This window comes from Mastomys coucha, unplaced genomic scaffold, assembly GCF_008632895.1.
Source record: "Mastomys coucha isolate ucsf_1 unplaced genomic scaffold, UCSF_Mcou_1 pScaffold9, whole genome shotgun sequence".
Lineage (NCBI taxonomy): Eukaryota > Metazoa > Chordata > Mammalia > Rodentia > Muridae > Mastomys > Mastomys coucha.
In genome coordinates, this window is record NW_022196915.1 from 24,841,482 (window position 1) to 24,846,788 (window position 5,307).

The window sequence follows — 5,307 nt, forward strand, 5'->3', positions numbered from 1 at the left end:
GAAAAGAAGAGGCAGGCAAAAGAGGAAGGAGGTAAAATGCTTCTCAAGTGACATTCTGGAAAGCTACATTCCCTTTAGTATAACCTCTTAAACCCCGAGACAGTCCATATCACAGACAGGTATTATCGGCACAGCTACAGTTCCCCACCCAACCCTTCCCAGTTCAGCTCCTTTGCATCCTCTGTGGACTGTGCTAGACTGGCACAAGTGCACATACAAACATGGCACTCTTATTAAGTGGAGACTAATGGTCCTTAATAAAAATACCTGCTGGCATAAAACAAAAGGGAAGTTTTGTTACTGATACTAAATTGCTATTTAAATAAAACAAAAGATGAACTCAAATATCCAGGGTCACTTTTTTCACAGAAGTAATGGATTGTTGTGGTATGTTGTACATTTTATATTCCCTTCTGCAAAACCTAAGCCGAAGAGGGAATTTCTCAGTGAAGACATGTCTGACTTTCAATCCTTAAACAACAGTGGGTGTGGGATGAAGCACAGGAAATCCCTCCAGAGGCATTATTAGTAAACATTGCTGCAGTTGAAGCTTTCTTTAAGGCTAACCTGTTTGAGACAGTAGTTTACACACCTACTGTTTAATTTACCTTACTCCTTAGTAAGCTCCTGAGACCTGGGCATAGAGACATTGATGTACAGAATTCAAAACCTTGGTATAGAGAGGTATAGATGATTTCTATCCTATCTAAGAAAGACCTGTCTCCCTACCTTGTTTGAAGTTTTCACAGATGAGAAAACTAGGACACACAAAGGCAAAGTAACCAGTAGGTTAAAGATTTATGTGGTTAACAGCAGCTTCTTCTGGTGGTTTTATGATGGTATATATGTATGGTGATATTTGTCACCAAGACTGACAACCTGAACTCTATACTTAAAACATGTATGGTGGAAGAAGAGAACCAATTTCCACATGTTGTCCTCAGACTCCCACATGTCCACCATAGCATGTACTTCTCCCTCCACTCAGATTTTCCACCCCACACACTGGTGTAGGATGTAAAACAGAGGCAAAGTGAAACAGGACATTTTAGGACAACATGTTTTATAAGGAAGTGGCACAAAGGGGATGTGTCCCATCCTGCAGGGAAGCTCATTAAGAAAGGAGATGATTTTTTTTTCTGTTAATTTATTTATTTATTCACTTTACACTCTGATCCTTGCCTAGCCTCCTCCAGGTTCCCCTTCACACATTCCCTTCCCCCATTTTCCTTACTTTGTCCTCTGAGTGAGTGGAGGCACCCCCTGGGTATTCCCCAACCCTGGCACATCAAGTCTCTGCAGGGCTAGCACATCTTCTCTCACTTTTAAAAGTCACTCTCACACAAACCAAGATTCAAAGAAGAAAGTTAGAGGATGAGATCCACAGGCAGACAACAGATTCAGAGCCAGCTTGCTTCAATTGCTGGGGGACTCTCATGAAGACCAAGCTGTGCATCTGCTACCAATGTACGAAAGGCATAGATCCAGCCTGTGTATGCTCTTTGATTGGTTATTCAGTCTCTAAAGGCCTCCAATGTACAGGTTAGCTCACTCTGTTGGGCTTCCTCTGGAGTTTCTATCCCCTCCAAGTCCCATATTCCTTCCCTCCAACTCTTCCCACAAGACTTCTAGAGCTCTGTCCAATGCTTGGCTACAGAACTTTACATCTGTTTCAGTCAGCTACTGGGTGGAGCTCTCAGGGGGAAAATTAGACTCCTGTCTGCAAGCATAACATATAGTATTATTAATAGTGTCAGAAATTTGTTCATGCATATAGGATGGGTCTCTCAAATTGAGCCAGTTATTGGATGGCCATTTCCTTAGTCTCTGCTTGATGTTTGTCCCTGCATTTCCTATAGACAGGACAAATTTTGGGTCAAAAGTTTTGTGAGTAGGTTAATGTGACAGGGGGTAAATTTAAAATAGCTTTTGGAAGTCCCTAAAACTGACTAGATTCACTAGGCTCCTTCCTGCCTACAGTATATAAATAGTAAAGACAGCTGAGTCACTCTCAAACAAGCCAAGATTCAAAGACTCTAAGACTAACCAAGTAGTCTAAAAAAGCAGAAAGCAGGCAAGCTGCCTATAAGAGTCTCAGTAAAACCAAGTCAGAAGAAAGGTTACCTTCCAGTCTGTTGAGCTGCCTGCAACTTGTCCCCTGTGCTCCAGGTTTCGAACTCATATGATTTGTCTTCCATGCTGGGGTGGGATTTGGTGACATAGCCGTCTTTGAGCCTTTTCTACTTCTGTAAGTAGCCTCTCACCCATTTCCCTGTAAGTAACACTAATAAAAATAACTGTGCTTGAAGTTGGGGTACTATCTATATATTGGTCATTAGTTCCCTATCTTGGATGAGTAGACATTTGTGTACCAGTGATTTGTTTATCAGCACTGAATTCTCACAGGGTCTCTCATACCAATCCCTAACATATTTGTCTATATCTTAAAAATAGCCTCTCTGTCTCTCTCTGTCTCTCTCTGTCTCTGTCTCTTTCTCTCTGTCTCTGTCTCTTTCTCTGTCTCTGTCTCTCTCTGTCTCTCCCTGTCTCTGTCTCTCTGTCTCTGTCTGTCTCTGTCTGTCTCTGTCTCTGTCTGTCTCTGTCTGTCTCTGTCTCTGTCTCTGTCTCTGTCTCTCTCTCTCTCTCTCTCTCTCTCTCTATCTCTATCTCTCAGTGTATGTGTATATGTGTGTATGTATCTGACTTGTACCAGCCCAAGAGCTCTGGATTTACCAATTAAAGACACACACAAACACACATTGATATTTTTAATATGTCTTACTAGCTCAATGGTTGGGCACTTCTTGAACCTCCCAAGGCTCAAGGCTAGGACACACTCCCTTTCAGTATTCAGTATTCCTGAATTAACACTTTCTAAATCTGTATTTTATCTTTGCTGCTGTGCTTCCTTCTGGGCCATGCTCCCATGGGGCCTCTTTCCCTTTGTACCTATATTTTAGCTGTCTCATCCTCCTCTCCTTCACTGTGTGATCAGTCCTATGCCCCTCTCCTGGCAGAATTCCCCATTCTTTCCCATACATTTCTTGCCTAGGAATCCTAAAAGTCCCTCCTCTTTCACCCTGCCCAGCCACTGCCTGATGGCTCTTTATTTTATTGATCAATCAAAAAACAATTGGTGACAGGGAACCTCTGCATCTGAACATGCAAATTCCATGTGATTTTGGGAGCCACGTTAAGACAAAGCATTAGAACCAATCCCCAACGTATTTGTCTGTATCCCAAGAATAGTCAAATAGCACCCCCCCCCGTGTGTGGGTATATGTGTTTATGTATCTCTCTCTCTCTCTCTCTCTCTCTCTCTCTCTCTCTCTCTCTCTCTCTCTCTGTATGTTTCTCTGTCTGTCTATTTCTATCTCCTTGTATTGCACTCTCACTCTGAATCTCCCTCTCTCTGCTCTCTCTCATGCACATAATAAAACTTGAATTAGAAAAGGATTTAATTCTTTAAAAATTATTATGTGACATTTGCCTTGCAATTCTGGGGAGAAAAAAGACACGAAATGATTTTTTTGAGATTCCTTTGTTTTGGATTATAGTTTTCTTTCAAAAATAATGATCAGTAAAATATTATATCATTTATTGTTTGCTATTGTTTGTTATTACTTTTTGTTCATAGTAAACATTCCTTAACTGTGTAGTAAATGAAGAAAAACTATTTTTGGACACTGCTATCCTTTATCACACCAAAGTAGCACAGTTCAGAAGAAACTGGATTGCCACCTGAGAAGGAGGCTGCAGTATGAACATTTTGAAAAGTCATTTACATGTGACTATCTCAAAAAGCTTTTGTTTAGGGCTCAAGTATTCCAAAGAGAGGCAAGAAGAAGGCAATACATCGCAGCTCAAAGGCAATCCCTGAGGCAGCAGAGGCCATTGTCAGGGAGCTTTTATAGAAAAGTGGAATATCTGAAGGCACAATGACTGTAAGAATCAGAATCTAAAGTGGAAGAAGCTCTCTAAATGATTCCTAAGCATGTGCCACATTGATACCTTCTACTCTAGACAAGAATGCAACCCCTAATGGCATTCAGTGAATGAGATTCAAGAGGCATAAGAAGTGAGGAAGAAAGCCATGGAATAGAGAGTGGGGCAGTATAAGAGGCATCAGAGAGGGCTTGTGTTAGATATGTAACCTTTCCTAAATTATATAACTTCACTGCCAGTGCCCTTATTTAGAAGTGGGACTAATATCCTTCAATAATTGCATTAATCGGTGGAAACTAAATAATATAGTCTGTAATAACCATGCAGCAAGTAGGAGATTGAGTCACTGGTTTCACTTTCTTCACTATGCAAATAGTGGTATGCTGGCTGGTTTCATAAGCTCTCCACAAAGTGATGTTAAATAACAGCAGAAATTATTTATTATGTTTTTGAAGAGGCAGGGGCAAGTCTTACTATTCTATCAAGGGTTAAAATAATCTAATGTGGTCCTATAGCCATAGCCACCACAATTGCTTCAGCTGGCACAGGGAGCCTTTCTCCCCCAAGGAATTAGTCCCAAAAGCCAAGGTAGAGAAGGCCAAGCAGGAGCTGGAAGAGGAAGACAATGGTGTGCTAGTTGAAACACTTTCAGAAAGACTCTGGGGTCTGACAGAGATGTTTCCTGAGAGGGTTTGGTCAGCCACCTTTGGTCTCTCTTTGTGAATCAAAATATGTGTAGATTTTCTAAAGCAGCTTAGCTTTGTGAATTGGGACCATTTCCTTCATGATCCTGGTTCTTCCTCTTGTCTTTGAGACACAAAAGTTGCAAATAAAGCAACAAGAACAACTGTAGCAATGGCAGATAATTTTAGGGCCTAACACAGGGCTGTCAGTAATAATGCCAGGGGCTCTACCTCCACTTCCTGGAAAGGTGTACATTGTTACTGCAGTATTTGTCCTGGTGGGAGAACTTTGAAATTAATTTGTATTTGTCTTCTCTCTCCCCCTCCTCCTTCTCCTCCTCCTTCTTCTTCCTCCTCCTCCTCTTCCTCTTCCTCCTCTTCCTCCTCCTCCTTCTCCTCCTCTTCCTTCTCCTCCTCTTCTTCTTCCTCCGCTACTCCTCTTCCTCCTCCTCCTCGTCCTCTTCCTCTTCCTTTTCCTCCTCTTCCTTTTCCTCCTCCTCCTCTTCCTCTTCCTCCTCCTGCTCTTCCTCCTCCTCTTCCTCTTCCTCCTCCTCCTCTTCCTCCTCCTCCTCATCTTCTTCCTCTTCCTTTTCCTCCTCCTCCTCCCCCTCCTCCTCTTCCTCCTCCTCCTTTTCTTCTTCTTCTTCTTCTTCTTCTTCTTCTTCTTCTTCTTCTTCTT

The 5,307-nt window shown here is 42.0% G+C and overlaps 1 pseudogene; it reads left to right on the forward strand.

Annotated features, from left to right (window-relative positions):
* LOC116085189 overlaps positions 1–4,921 on the forward strand; it is a 6,138-nt pseudogene extending 1,217 nt beyond the window's left edge.
* Positions 4,922–5,307: the final 386 nt, after the last annotated feature.